General features: G+C 44.6%; 1 protein-coding gene across 1 annotated transcript in view; it reads left to right on the forward strand.

The window, feature by feature from the left end:
• Nucleotides 1-16,372, forward strand: part of LOC147634648 (phosphoribosylaminoimidazole carboxylase, putative / AIR carboxylase) — a 75,998-nt gene that overhangs the window by 13,661 nt on the left and 45,965 nt on the right. The gene's annotated exons all lie outside the window — the stretch shown is intronic.

Genomic DNA, 16,372 nt, shown 5'->3' on the forward strand with positions numbered 1-16,372 from the left:
TAGTCATCTGGGTCATCTGGTTACATTGACCGCCCGACTATGAAATCCAATACAGTCATCTGGGTCATCTGGTCACAATGACCGCCCGACTGTGAAATCCAATACAATCATCTGGGCCATCTGACTGCCTGACTGTGAAATCCAATACAGTCATCTGGGCCATCCGATCACAATGACCGCCAGACTGCGAAATCCAATATAGTCATCTGGGCCACGACTGCGAAGTCCAATATATTTGGCATCGTTGTCGTCCAATGGGTCATCTGGCATCGATGCCTTCCATATACAAATCTCGTTCTGGCATGGTTTGCTGTCCAATGGATCATTTGGCATCGTTGCCTCCCATATACAAATCTTACTCCTTGGGCTATCGAACATCGTTGCCACCCAAACTAGAGCATGTCCAATTTACATAGTTGCAAACATTCGCGAATGCAAGGCTTTGCAAACGTTTGCAAACGTTTGCAAACGTTTGCAGTTTGCATCCCTTTGCAAACTTTGCCTGCAATTTTTTTAACAGTTTGCATCCCTTTGCAAATTGAGTACATTTCCAGCACTCTTGAGTCTTGAGTCTTGAGTCTTAAGTTCTAAATTCTAACATCTTTTAAGTTTCAAGCTTTCAAGTTTTTCATTATGTTTTCAAGCATTGACTTTGAACATTCTATTTATGTCCAAAAAAATAATTTTTTTACCCGCCACGAATGCGAATGCATCCACCCTCGATGCATTCTTTTGCAAACTCGGCATTCTCGAATGCGAATGCACGAATGCAAAGAATGCTTGCAACTATGTGTCCAAATAACCATTATAAGCATAATAATGATCAATTCTTCTCCAATATATATACAATGAAGAGAGCTAGAGGCACAATCTCTCCCTCTTGAATCTGTCTTGATCGCAAGACGTCTATATCTGTACTTCAAATATATCTGGACCAATCACTTCCTCATAAGCTCGAAGTGTATCTGGATAGTCCTAGAAGTACTTCTCTGGCATCCATTTCGCATTCAATGGCGAATAATTCTTGAATTCCGAGAGGAACTTTCTGACCACTGTCTTTCCTCTTTTTCTCACAGAATGAAACACAATCTGTTCTCGCTCTTCCACCCTTGGTGGATCTTTCAAAACAAGTTCCTCTAGGGATAACCCTGTACATGGTTCCAATAAACTGTCATGGAAGGCATTATGTATTCAATGATCGGGAAGGTCCAACCAATGATATACATGGTTGATCTTCTTAGTATCCTGAGAAAGGTCCATATACCATCATTCCTTGACTTTTGCAATCCAAAGATAAAATCCATAGTAATATTCTCCCATAGAACATTCAATGGGTGCAATAATTTTGCTGGTGTTTGTCGATCAAACGTGACCTTTTGACAAACCAAACATTCTTGAAAATATAACTTGATGTTCTTTCTCATACAAGGCCAATAAAAGTAGCTTTCCAAAGCTTGAGTTGTAGTCATTATGCTTCTTTGCCCTACGTAAGGTGGATCATGGCTTTTCTTTGCTCACTTTTGGCCTCGAATCCTTTGTGTTACATAAACAGGTTTGCATTGTAAGAAAAACCCTTTTTGATGACATAAGAAGTCACCAAATCTTCATTCTGTAATCTGTTCCAAAACATCTTTGAAGTCCTCTTTGGTAGCATAAAGATCCTTCATCAAAGTAAAATCCATAGGGTAACCCATAGAAACCGCATGGCTCAGGGATCTCCATTTGCTACCTTGTTGTCTTTGAGGTTCATAGGCCACAACATGGCCTTTTTGGTTCAAGACTGCTCCAATGCAAGTTCATCATGTTTAACCACAAAAAAGGAATAGAATATCCAACACTGGTCCTTTGCTAGCATAAAGTTTGAATGCTTCAAAAGGATTCTATTTCAGCTTTGGTCCACAAAGATTCCATAGCTTTATTTGTCGAAACATGCAATGGGCTAAGCACCACTGCAAACCATTTGTCGAACTTCCTGGCATGATGTCAATCTGGTGATCTTCATATCTCTCTGGTGTCTTTGCCTTTCTTTCCCTTACTTGTCCCAAGGAAAAGGAAACTGCATTTGAGTAGGCCTAGGAGTAGTTTCCTTGTTTCCTCCATGATAAATAGAGCGGGTAGCTCTAGATCCTCCTGCAATGGTGACTCCTTTGGCCCGAAGATAGGCTTTAGTAGCTTAAACTCCTTCGGCTTCAGTGGCTCGATCCTTGATGAAATCTTCAAACATTTGAGCCTTTCTTTGGTCTCGTTCCCTCTTGGTTCTCCAGGCAAGGAATTCTTCGTCTCTAAGAAATTGTCTGAACTACTGAAAGTCATGATTCTCTTTTGGTGACCTTGGTTCCCATCTTGAAGTCTTGGATTGGCCTCATAGTTGTTCCCTTCAATAGGCCCTTGCTTTCCCTCTTCTCACGACATGGCTTTGTCTCCCCAAGGAAGTTTCTTCCAAGAGAAATCTTGCTATGATACCACTGTAAGCCCAGCGGGGCGTGCCGTGACAGACTCAACCACATGTCCAAGAGATAAAGATATAGAGAGAGAGGGGAGAGAGAGAAGGGAATAGGGATCTTGCACAGTATACCACATTGATCTTTTAGGAATTTATTCATGAACAATCCACGGGCAATCAATGAATACAAAACAAACAGATATGCTTATGTAGGATATCCAAGTCGATGTCGATGTCGATGTCGAGACACAAGATCTCTGATGCCGAGCACACCACGGGGAAGACCCGCAAGTATCTCTCACCGGGCTAGTACCAAATCTACTATTCCAATGAATCCAAGTCCAAGTCCAAGTTTAGATCCAAATCCAAGTTTGGATCCAAATCCAAGTCGAAGTTCCATAACCAAGTTCCATGTTCATGTCCAAGCTTCATGCCCAAGCTATACATGTTTGTGTCCAAGCTTCATGTTCCATGTCCAAGCTCTATGTCCAAGTCCAAGAAACACTCGCTCATCCCATGAGTAATCTCCACAAATCCTATAGCCTTGTTCATGAAGAAAACCATGGAAAAGCTCTTTCTCGCAATAAAACCCCTTTTAATGGTTTTTGGGCGATAAAAACATCCAAAAAGCAGTTTTCAGGGTTTTTGGAGCAATTTTAGGGTTTTTGATATTTCTATCCGTACAGCTCCGTACATGCGTGGTATCGCCCATGCATATGCGCATACAAGTCTAGGGCTAACCGTACACTCGAAAAGCAAGTTGGAGAAGGTGTTGATGGTGAAGAAGAAGCTCTCCATAATCATAATGATGCCCACACTCACTCCACAATCTCCTTCAATCTTCAATGATCTTGTTCATGGTACCACAAGAGAAGTCCAATCCTTTTTAATACTTGTAAAAGACCTTGCTTTTTGCCAAAAAGCGTTCATGCTTTTGCTTTGGCTTTTTATGCTTTGCTTTTCTCTTTTTGCCTTACTTTTATTAATAAAATATTACTTAACTTTTGGTGCTTTGCTTTTTTGGCTTTAAGGCCTTGCTTTTTGGCCTTAGAGTTGCTTTTTTAGAAAGTGCCTTTTAGCTTTTTGGTCTGGCTCAGTCTCCTCTTTCCAAGGGTGCCCTTGGCTCGCGGTCAACCTCGTTTGACTTTTTGTTTTTCTTGCTTTTTGACCAAGAATGGTGCTTTTTCTTAATCAAACCTTATGGACCTTGTCTCCATGTCTTCTTCCACCTGTTTGGTATCTGGGCATGGGTTTCATCATGTGAAATAGAGCTAGGAGAGCCAACTAGTAACACTATCAGTATCAAACAACATGCTTACCACTAATATACCCATAACATGTAAATAATTCATCATGTTCATATTTCCTATCTGTTATGTACCTGGACACTAATCTATGGATTAGAGATCTAATTTAGTGAGGCTAGGGTCCCCTAAGATTATAAGAATATGGCACAGCGGAAAGAGATACAACAAGAGAAAATATACTAGACAATGCAATAGAGAGAATGAATAGAATTTTGAAATTTTGATTATACCAAACAAGAGATAGATTCAATGTGATGGTGCTATCCACCCGTGCATTCTAGTGTAGAGCTTAGATGGCGATCTAGACAGACTCTGGATGGAGGGTGTACTGAGAGTATAGGGAATATATGCTCACAAGCATTGGATGCCTTAGCTTGTGTCAACTATGTTCATTTATAGTGTTGCAGGTAGTGCGGTGGATTGACACGGCTCACCGTCCGTGTATCTATAACAAGTCCCAACCGACCACTATCCACTAATGATGAAATTAGTATCCAAGGAAATATTCTAAGGAATATTCTCTATACTTTTTCGGGCTGAGGACTCATCATCATCTCCTAACCATCACTACGATCCCTTCCAGCATCTAAGCTGGGGGTTCCCACAAAGATATGTGCACCAATGGCTTCTCCTCATATAACGGGGACTACACAAATGTGCACCATACATCAATGTGAGATACATGCTAAGAGGCGGGCATTGAAAACATATACTAACAAAGATTAGGGATTAGCAAGCAGATACTTGGCTTGGGTTTCTGGATTGGTGAAGCAAGCTAAATGGCCTATTATAGCAAGTTAACTATTTATGACGTAGTTATCACTATATAAGTGAGATCTTGGGTTATTATGAGAGATTTGTACGGATGCACCAGTGATGGTCCGGCTTGGACCCAAAGAGTAGACATGCTCATGCCATGCACATGGCCAGTACGTAGGTTGGCGTGTTGAAGGCCTACGGGTGGAGTTAGACATGGGCCTATGGGATTGTGCAAGAAGCCCTAGCCTTGGCTCGGGGGAGATCAATGGATGCCGGTTGGGGTTGGGAGGTGAGCTAGCATGATACCTCATGATTTGGTTTAGTACTAACCTTGGTTTTCAGCTGTGTCTAGGGTAGATTTTGGGAAGGAGTCAAGGACTTTATAGTTGGTATCAGAGCAACCCTAATGCAGAGGCTGAAGAGGTATGCGTGTCTAGGTGTCATAGATTTTGGAATTCCCAGGTGTTTCTCTGATCATTTTCTCTTTCTATCAAAAGGCTCTATTGAAGTTGTACAAGGTTTTTTGTTGGCGTCAAGGATTGCATAAGTAGTTGTGTGTCAGAAGGGATGAAAAGAGTGCTGTTGTATGTGATGGACTGTAGCGAGTACCCGTTGAGGCCTGAAGCAGTTGTGGGTGTTGTTCTGTGCAGCAGCCAGCCAACCAGCCTGACAGTACTGCAGCCCTGGACAGCCAACCCTGGGCAGCCAATCTGCAGGCTCCAGAAGGCAGAAGCCAAACTTGGCGCACAACAGGAGGCAGCCCGTAGGCAGCGTGCGCAAGAAAACAGTGGATGCGCAGAGAACAAGGCTGTTGCACAAAGAGGGGAGAAAACTGCAGAAAAGCATGCGCTGCCAAAAAAAAGGCATGAGTAGGCAAGGCCGGCAGTTTTTTTAAAAGGGAAAAAGCAGCATCGTTTTTTAAAAGGGAAAAAGCAAATAATTTTTTTCACTAAAGTAATCGATGGTTTTATCTAAAAGAGGGGGGAAAGCTATAAGTCAACATTAAAAGCACACATGGGTTTTTTTAAAAGTTGAAACTGAAAAGCACATTAGCTTTTAGGGAAAAAAACCCAAAAGCAAGTAAACTACTTGGCCTTTTAGTATAAAAGGGGGGGTTTGCTTATGAGTTCTCCACATTCAAAAGTCCATCTCCTTGGTTAAGAGGGCTGAAAGTACACGGCCAGCTCCCAAGAGTGGGATTGGTACTTGAGTTCGTGGACGAATGGGATTTTAACAACACTTCCATCTCGACACATGAGTTTTCCTTGAGGAGCTGCAAATTATCTTGGGTTTGTCATGGCTAATGAAGTACAACATGATCATAGGATGGACGAGAATGTTCAACCCGACGATGACCATCAGGATGGCGATGTGACGGTTGATGACCTGGTCACTAGGGCAGACTTTGAGGCTAGAATGATCTTTCTTGAGCTGCATATTGCGAACCTGACCGACACTATTGTTGTTATGCAAGCAACCTTGGCGGGTTTGGTGATAGCAGGGGGGGGCTTGGACAGCTTAAGTTGACCCCTCTTTTACTCTAGAGCCCTATATGGGGGGAGCGGAAACAGAAGACTTAGGAGATAGTTGACTCCTGGCTTCACAGATGGGGTATGCAATTTCCTCGAGGATAAAAAGATATAGATGGTACAGGGGTTCCTGAGAGGAAAAGCCCTTACTAGGCGGAAGGAGTTACCCACGATGTGGGTAGATTTTGAGAGAGTTTTCCAGGAAGAGTTCTTGCGGGCCGAGGATGAACGTGACATTGTGTTCCAAGTTTAAAAACTTGGAAATGAAGAATCTACTTTTTGACACACATTTACTGAAATTTAGAGAGTTGCAGGCTCAAGCAACTCACATGGGCCCCATCACTATTTTGGGATTTTTTGTGGATGGATTGTGTGATGGATATCAGCTCCAGGTCTGGAACAATTGATTTTTGATGATACAGTGGGGAAGAAATAGCCAAAGAAACCCCAACAACCCTCATTGACAAACCAGGCTGGATCCCAATCTAATTGAAAGTTAAAGCATGGGAAGAATTCACATGCTGGTGCAGAGACCTATAGTCAATCACATACTATGGGTGACCCTAGTTCAAAGAAATCAAAGAAAGCTGAGCAGACTCTTCAGATTATTAAGGAGGGTAGATATGCTTCACTTGTTAGCAAGGTTACATGAGGATGAACTGCCCGTAGTCGAAGGGCAAGTCAAAGTGAAAGGGAGCCCTTGCGATTGAGGCTATAGATAAGATTACTTCCGTACTCACTGTTGTTTTAGATTAGAGTTCTTGCAAGGGTTGTAGCTTTAATATGTTAGTTTTCAGTTTTCAATTTTCAATCCTACGGACCTAATACGGATGTATGGGTTAGTCGTGGAGAAAACTGTACACATTCTTTTCGACCCGGGAGTACTCACAACTTCATGAATTCCAAGCTTGTGTAGAACATGGGAGTGGAGACGCAGCCAAGTGGTCACTAGTATCGTGTCGACATGCCGTTGGGTGCACAGTTTTGGATTCGCGGGTGTCTGAGCTGGCTATAACTATACAGAGCTACTCGGAGCCACTAGATTATATGATTATGAAACTGGATAGCGTAGATGTTATTATAGGTAAAGAGTGGTTTCATAACCATGATGTACCGATAGATTGGAGGGGTTGTAAGCTATCTTTTATCATGGACGGTGTCTAGTTTTGTCTACAGGGTGATTTTGATGTCCCATCCACTACACTTATAGAACTCAGTTGAACTTCGTAATATATTAAAGGATTCTAACTATGAAGTGTTTCAATGTGTTGTTCTAGATACCATATCATGTTGTTAATTGTGAGTTTGATTTCAGTTAAGCATTTAATGCTATGATGTTGGCCGATTGACATTTATGCTGCCGACTAATATTTGATCCTGCTGACCTGATACGTGATGATGCGGACTGGATGATTTATGGATCTATGATGCTTAGCATCATGCAATGGGCTGCCTTATGGGCTGGCCCATGTGCACATGCCTATATATAATGCTTCTACATGCTCTTTCATGCATCTACTTGGACTGACCCCGACATGCACTATCCTCAGGTGACTTAAATGCTTCTGTTCTACAAGCGGTTTAAGAGATTGACCTTGACACCTAAGGCTTGCAGAATGACCTACGTAGCTTGTGCTTGACATGTCCTAGATTGGGGCTCACAATGGGGCCACGACATATGACAAATAAACCGAAAAAAGGTATTAATAGTGTATGATGTTATTACATATAATGCTGAGCTAGTGTGTCACATAGTGCCACAATGGAGGGTGCATGTAACATTCCCTCCTAAGCTTGGCAGCAGGTTATACTCCTTGGCTTTCTGGCCTACAATAAGCTTGGGTGAGTCTTAGTGGTTTTAGAGCTAGAAGCTCTGGAATCCTATGTCAAGGTGGACCGCGAGGTTGACACATTATTGCCAGGATTAGGTGGCTTGGATGTGGAAAGTTGGAAAGGTGTAGTTTTGGGCTTTATCATGGTTATACTCCATCTTAACGTTTTGAGCAAGCTGGAAGGCACGCTCATACGTGATGTTCCAACTTCCAATGAAGTTGAGAGTCCAACAAGGGAGAGAACGAGAGAGAGAGAGCTCCTTGCATCGGTTGTTGCGCCCCCCCCCTCCCTCTTCTCTCTTCTTCCCTTTTTCCATCATCTGTCCTCCAATCCCCTCCTTCCTGCGATGCCCTGCCAGCTTCCTCGTCCCCCCTCCGTCTCCTCCTCCTCATGCCCTTGCTTAGGGTGTGAGTTGTCACCCCTTCTGTTACTGTCATTCTTGTTTTCCGCTTTTCCCCCTTTAGTCCTTGACCCTCGCCTGCCAATGTCCTTGATTGGAGCCCACTCTCGGTACGGGAGGTGCAGCTCTTCTTGGCAGGTTCGCGCCATGGATTCTCGGTTGAGTCAAACCCATTGGCACATGCAATGGGTTTTCTTGTCACTCTATGCTTCCCAAGACCATAGTCACAAGAAATGGCCGTTTCAGCCCCTAGAAACGCGTTTCTTTGTTTTAGGACCCCATTTGTTTCCATGGCCGTTTCTTGTTTCCCAAGCGATGTTGTCATAGGAAATGGGCATTTCCACCCCAAAAAACTCGTTTCCCCGTTTCCATTCCTCAAATGTTTTCGTTCTCGTTCTCGTTCCCGTTTCTCGTTTTTGGTGACTATGCCTAGGACTCCCCAAGGAATACTTGTTGCCAGTCCTCCTCGCAATTGGTAGGATCCTTGGTTAGGTAGTTGAGATATCTCCCTTAGTGGCCTTCTTCGTCACCTGAGTAGTGGGGGCATTCCGACACTCTGCATCATCGTTGTGATGTTTCTGGAGTCCCTCCCCCACGAGATCAACATTCCTTGCATGGACTAGTCCGGTTTCACTAAAGCGGGTGGAGTACTTTGGCCTCGTTGGTCAGTGTTACATCTGCCACCATATGGGACATCTGGCATGCGCGTGCCTCTACCGATGAGGCACGATAGGTTAGACTTCTAAGTTCTCACCCCCAGGCGTCCATAGAGTGCCCGGAGTGGGAGCTCGGCATCGTCGATTGCCCCCACCTCGAGAGCTCCACCGATCCTCGACGTTGACCACCCCCTCCTCCCTCCACGCCACCTTAGCAATAGCACAGGAGCCTTTGGATGGCTCCCACTCCCAATTGATGGAGGAGGACCCCGGTCAATCACCCGCGTCCTCTTGTTGTGAAAGGTTGCAACAATGCAATCACATCGTTGTTGTCAACGTGAGCGTGGACAGGAGCCCCAAGTCCCTGAAGAGGAGTGGACTCTCCCAGCCCCAGGTGGACCCCTTTGTGCCCCATCTGTAGGCTGACCCCCCAAACCCTATGGAGACCGCATTTGAGCCATGACTCTCTCTGAAAGGTGCTCTGCTCCATTCCCTCCTCCCCCCACTTGCTTTCTCGAGTCTCCCACCCTCACGAGAGCCTCCTCCTCCCCCGGAGCCAGATACCGTCGCCTCCCTCCCAGGGTGTGTTGCCATATATATATATAGGCAGTGATGTGTGTGAACACACTTAGGACCGCCGGGGCACTTTTTCCCTCTTTAGGAGGTTTTTTCCCCCGGCTTGTATATACGCCCATCCTTCTAGGGCTAACTTATCTTTGTACATTGACACAATCTAATACACTTTGTGTTGTGTGCATTCTTGCTTCTTCTTCTCCAAGCTTTGTGTGCTTTCCTGCAACCCTAATTCCAACAATTGGTATCAGAGCAGGCATCGGCTCCCAGGGCTACGCCGCCAGCACCCTCCGACTCACGTTCTCTGATTGAGGTGAGTTTACACGAGCGCTTGCAGGTCCCTATACTCTGCAAATAAGCCCGTAGGGCTTAGCGTTCTCAGAATTTGCATCTGAGGTTGTTTCGGGCTCCGTTTTTGCATTTCAAGTTCTCCACAGGTGTTTTCGTCATTTTCTGCATAAATTTCGACAGTGCAGTTTTCTGCAAAACAGGCATACGTGTTCTATTGTGGACCGTGCTACATAGCACAAGTTGTCTTTTGTTCAGTCTTTGCTTCATTACAGGTAGCTTTTGCATCAGTTTCAGTCAGTGGCCATGGCTGATAACAGCAATGATGTATTTCGCATGTTATCTGTTGATGACAAATTGGATGGAGACAGCAACTACCCACTTTGGGCATACATGATGCAGCATGTTTTGGTTGCAAAAGGAGTGTGGAACATTGTGCAGGGTATGGATGTACGTCCAGGTTCTGTGGATGTAGGATCTGTTGAGGATGTTGCAGGTTCTAGCAGCTCTACTGTTGCTGCTGTTTTACCCACTGCTGAACAAGCTCCTTGGGATGGTAAAGATGCGCAGGCTCATGCCTTGATTGCACTTTCTCTCAAACGTAACATCACCCCACATATTCGTTCAGCTAAAACAGCAAAACAGGCTTGGGATATTCTAGCTGGTTTGTATGCAGGTCGTAACGAGGCAAAAATCGCTTACCTGCGTAAAGAGCTAGAATTGAAGATTATGCAAGAAGATGATGACATGAATGTTTTTCTTGCTGAGATTAAAGATCTCAAAGAACAGTTGATTTCTGCAGGTGAGATTATTCCTGATCATTCTCTTGTGCAGACTGTTCTCGATGCTTTATCTGAGACATATCAGACTTTTGCTTCCACGTGGAGACTTCTTAATGAGGACAGACCTGATGCTGTCAAGTATGATACTTTAGTCAACAAGCTCTTGCAAGAAGCGCAGTCCAGGCAAAACAGGGCCAGGCAGCGTGCAGTTGATCAAGCATTTATGGTTGCCCAGCAGCAGAGAAGAAGTGGTAAGGCAGCCCCTTCCACTGTTTCTTCTCCTATTAGTAGGTCTGCAACTTCTTCACCTTCCACAGGTAGCAACAATAAGTCTGAGAAGGCTCTTGATAAAGGCAAGAAAAAGACCAGGTGCAACTATTGTAAGGCAAATGATCATGTCATTAAGAATTGCCCTAAGCTAAAGGCTAAAGAGGCAAAGAAGAAAGAGTCAAATGCAGCCACAATAGCGGATGCTTCTACAAATGCAGATTCTGCAAATGTTGTGCAGGATACAGAATGGGCGTTTAGCGTGTATTGTCAGTATGACCCATCTGTACATGATGCATGTTTGGCAGTTTCTGTTGACTCTCATGTTTGGTATTTTGACAGTGGTGCTACAAAGCACATTACCTCGCATCGTGATATGTTCACTTCTCTTGAGGCTGTCCCTAATGGGAATACTGTCACATGTGCCAATAATGCTTCTTATGCAGTGAAGGGCATTGGTAAAATTATGCTTACGGCTGCAAATGGCAGCGCTTTCACACTTTCAGATGCTTTGTATGTACCAGGGATAAAGAAGAATCTGTTGTCTGCCTCTGCGCTTGCTAGACTTGGACTTGTAGTCAAATTTGTGGATGACAGATGTACTGTTCATGATTTGACTTCTGGTGATACGATTATTGTATCTGGCACCTTGTTTCGTGGGCTGTATAGGCTCAATTCTTATGACAAGTGTGTGGAAGGTTCAGCAAATGCAGTTTCTGATGAAAAGGCAGTTTCAGATGCAAAACTATGGCATGCTCGTTTTGGTCATCTGAACTTTGCTAGTTTGCTGCGTTTGCAAAAATTTGATATGATTACTCAAGGCATGCATGGGTATATCCACTAAAGGCAAAGTCCGAAGTGTTTTTGTGCTTCAAACAGTTTTTGCTTATGGTTGAAAATGTATCCAATTGTAATGTGGGCACTCTCCGTTCTGATCGAGGGGGGGAGTACATGTCTAAAGAGTTTGATGCATTTCTGGCTAGTCGTGGGATAAAACACCAATGTACAGTGCCGTATACCTCTCAGCAAAATGGTGTTGCTGAGAGAAAAAACAGGTCACTTATGCAGATGGCACGATGTATGGTCAAGAGCCAAGCTTTGCCACATGCGTTTTGGCTTGAGGCTGTCATGTGTGCTGCATATGTACTCAACAGGTGTCCCACTAAGGCCTTGCAGTCTATTACTCCATACAAAGCTTGGCATGGCAGGAAGCCTTCTATTGGTCACTTGCGTGTCTTTGGTTGCTTGGCCTATGCTTTAGTGCCTGTGCAACAACGCAGAAAATTGGATGATAAGGCTGTCAAATGCATTTTTGTTGGATACAGTTCTGAAAGCAAGGGTTACAGATTGTATCATCCGCAGTCAAAGCGTATCTTGATTAGTCAAGATGTTGTTTTTGTGGAAGATGCTGTGCAGTCCTTGTTATCATGTACCAAAGAGACAGGTGTGAGCTCACGGGATGTATTTGATACATTGTTGTCTCTGTTCACAGTTGGGAATTCAAATGTAAGTCCTAATGAGGTAAATATTCAGCCTATGCAGATTTCAAATGACATCATAGATCAGCCTATTTCTGATGCAGATTTACAGGATGTAATTTCTGAGGATAGGGCTGAAAATGAGCAGGCTAGAGGTATGCCTAAATGGCTGGTGCAAACCTTGCGTGATAGGAGAATTGATGCACCTATATCTAGTCGTACTCGTTCAGGTTTTCAGCATGCCTCTTATGCATCAGATTGTTATGCTTTGGCTGTGTCTAGTATGTGTGAAGAGGAAGAACCTCTTTCATTTGATGAGGCACAAAAATCAGAAAATTGGTTGGCTGCAATGCAAAGTGAATATGATGCTATAATCAAGAATGGTACATGGTCTTTGTGGGATTTGCCTATTGGTAAAAAATGCCATTGGATGTAAGTGGGTTTTTAAGTTGAAACGAAAGCTAGATGGCAGTGTTGATCGCTATAAGGCTAGACTTGTTGCAAAGGGTTATGCTCACTTGTTGTACGACTACCATTCGTAGCATTTGTGCATTGGCAGCTCATAATGGTTGGAATGTACATCAGTTGGACATAAAGACTGCGTTCTTGAATGGAGATTTGCATGAGGAAGTGTATGTATCGCAGCCTCGTGGTTTTGTTCAAAGAGGGCAGGAAAACAAAGTGTGCAGGTTGAAAAAGGCTTTATATGGTTTAAAGCAAGCTCCACGAGCTTGGTATGAAAAGATACATGCATATTTAACTGCACATGGTGTTCAGAATAGTCCAACAGAAAGCACTTTGTATGTTAAACGTGTGGATGGTGTACATCTAATCATTGCTCTCTATGTCGATGACATGCTGCTCACAGGACCAAATGAGAGTTATATTGCTGATTTTAAGGTTGATTTGAATGCCTCTTTTGAGATGTCAGATTTGGGGCATTTGCATCATTATTTGGGGATACAATTTAAGCAGTGTGATGGAGGTATTGCTTTGTGTCAAATAAAGTATATTGAGACATTGTTGCGGAGATTTGGCCTTGAAGACTGCAAGTCTATTGCTACTCCAATGGAGACAGGTTTGAAGTTGAGTCTTCATGATGCTGGAGATCACTTTGATGTCACACTCTATCAGACAGCTGTTGGTTGCCTCATTTATGTATGCATTACGAGGCCGGACATTCAGTTTGCAGTCTCACAGGTGAGCAGGTTTATGCATAGCCTAGGGTCTCAGCATTGGAAGGCAGTTAAACGCATCTTTCGCTACTTGAGTGGCACCATACATCTTGGGTTATTTTATCCCAAGGGGGGATCGTTGCCGCCAGATTTACATGCTTTTTCGGACTCAGATTGGGCTGGTTGCTATGACACAAGAGTGTCCACAAGTGGTTTTTGTTTCATGCTCGATAGCTCATGCATATCTTGGTTGAGCAAGAAGCAACCTACTGTGGCCACTTCTAGTTGTGAAGCTGAGTACAGGGCAGCTTTCACAGCTACGATTGAGTGTGTGTGGCTCAGACGGCTTATGGCTGATTTGGGTGTTGGACAGGAGTCTGCCACCTCTATCTACACTGACAGTCAGAGCGCATTGGCAGTTGCGAGAAACCCAGTTTTTCATGCTCGCACAAAGTACATTGAGGTGCATTATCACTATGTCAGGGAGAGACTCTCAGCAGGAGAGATCAGCTTGGCCTATGTGCCAACACAGGACAACCTCGCCGATCTTTTCACAAAGGTGCTTCCTCGTGAGAAGTTCGAAGCTTTCCGCAAAGCTTTGGGCTTGCTCCCCTTTGTGGATTGATCTACTTCGGGCATGGCACTCCCCTATACATGAGTGCCAGCTCTCGTTCACACCATCACTCCCAGGGGGGATTTGTTGCCATATATATATATAGACAGTGATGTGTGTGAACACACTTAGGACCGCCGGGGCACTTTTTCTCTCTTTAGGATGTTTTTTCCCCCGGCTTGTATATACGCCTATCCTTCTAGGGCTAACTTATCTTTGTACATTGACACAATCTAATACACTTTGTGTTGTGTGCATTCTTGCTTCTTCTTCTCCAAGCTTTGTGTGCTTTCCTGCAACCCTAATTCCAACAAGGTGCCTCTTCTCCTAACCTTTCAAAGGAATACCATCCCGTTGGTGCTCTTTTGAGAGCTTCTCAGACCTGGAGGAGACCCAGATTCACTCTTCACTATAGTGACAAAGTACCGAGCCTCACCCTTGAGAAGGCCTCCCATTCCCGGGATACGTGGTCGACTACACTTTCTTTAGGCGTCTCCTAGTGGATTCAACAGTAGAGTTTGAGGAGACTAGGGCACCACTCCGAGTTTCGGGGTATTGTAAAGTCCTTCACTGAATCTCCCTAAAAACAGCCAAAAACCAAGGTTAGTCCTTAACCAAATTATGAGGTAACAGGCTTGCTCACCTCACAACCGCGATCGGCATCCACTGATCTCCCCCGAGCGAAGGCCAGGGCTTCTTGTACAATCCCATAGGCCCGTGTGTAACTCCGGCGTCCCATACCACCGAAGCCCGCTCGTAGGCCTACAACAGCTAACCTACGTACTCGCCATGTGCGTGGCATGAGCATGTATACTTGGTGGCTAAGTGGCTCCTCTGCGTAAGGGCCTCTGCTTGCACCTTCTCACGCGAGATCTTGGGGCAGTGAAGGTGCCTATATGTGACCTTCTCAAAGAGAAAGGTGAAGTGAACGTAGATGGATAGATGAAGCCCCGTCCGCTTCAAGAGAAGGCACAGAAGCTCCATCCTAGCAATAGGCCAAGCCGCCTCCATGGCATTGGTAATACGAGTGTCTTGCAACATCTCAGAGTGGTATGTCGTCTGCTCACGGAGAGTGGCCTCCACCCCCACGTCAGTCCAGGTGACTCTAGCGAAATAAGAAGACAATGACGACTCCATCATCCGGGGTGGGGGGAGAGTGGTAGAGTACGTATTATGTACCTGGACACTAATCTATGGACTAGGGATCTAATCCAACGGGGTTAGGGGCCCCTGAGATTAGGGATAAACAGCCCTTTTTTTTTTTTGGAGCGGCTTTGCTCATGTGAGGACAGCCACTACCCCTCTTGATGCCAACCTTGAAGGTGCAGCGGTTGATGGAGTCTCTAGCCGTTGTACGCCACCTTAGCTTCCCTTCCATGAGGATTGCCTCATGGAACATCTGAGGCCTGGGCAGTGCCTACTGCCGATGGGGCATGCAGAGGACGTTAGAGGAGCTTCATAGAGCACTGGTTGGTGGTGATCTTGATATTCTCATGGTTCAAGAGCATCAGCTCATAGCAGGTAGGACTTGTAGCTGCGCGAAGATCCTTTCCGGCAGGAGCCACATAGTCTGGTCCCTAGCTTTTGGGCCCTGGGGAACGAGGGTGGAGTATGCATCTCTATGAGTCCGACTCTAGTCCTCTTGGTGGAAGATTCAGGCCTGGCCGTGCCTAGTGGCTGATCCTACGCATTGGGGAGACGTGTTTCGAGCTCCTCAAACATCTATACCCCCAAAATGAGGCCGTTGAGCACACGACCTTGTAGCTTTAGGTGCGGCAAAGACTCCCACGGTAGACTCCTTGTGCAGCATGGGTGGAGACTTCAACATGCTTGATGGTTGCCCATGTTGGTGAAAAAGTCTTATCCAAGTACAAAAGGATAATTGTGTGTGAAGAGCCTCTAAAAGGGAAACATAAGTATGTGCGTGTGAACCCACTCTTAGAGTGGTGCACCTAAATATCTAGATATTATACCGGTATTGGCCTAAGCAGTAATTTCATGTTGGAGAGGCCATAAGCCTATAAAAGCATTGTACTTGAGTGAAGAAATACAACACAAGTCACATCATTTGAGTTGTGCAAATCTCTCTCTTAAATTATGAAATGTCTTTCTCTTCTTCTTCTTCTTCTTCTTCTTCTCTCTCTCTCTCTCTCTCTCTCTCTCCCTCTTGAATCAAAGGTCTTGAGTGCAAATCTTGTCGGATAGATCAATTTGGTCTCTTGGGATAGTTTCCTACGACGTTAAAAAGTTCTCTTCTCTTCTCTTCTCT

Source organism: Cibotium barometz, chromosome 10 (genome assembly GCF_041138505.1).
Source record: "Cibotium barometz isolate CiBa-2024 chromosome 10, ASM4113850v1, whole genome shotgun sequence".
Classification (NCBI taxonomy): domain Eukaryota; kingdom Viridiplantae; phylum Streptophyta; class Polypodiopsida; order Cyatheales; family Cibotiaceae; genus Cibotium; species Cibotium barometz.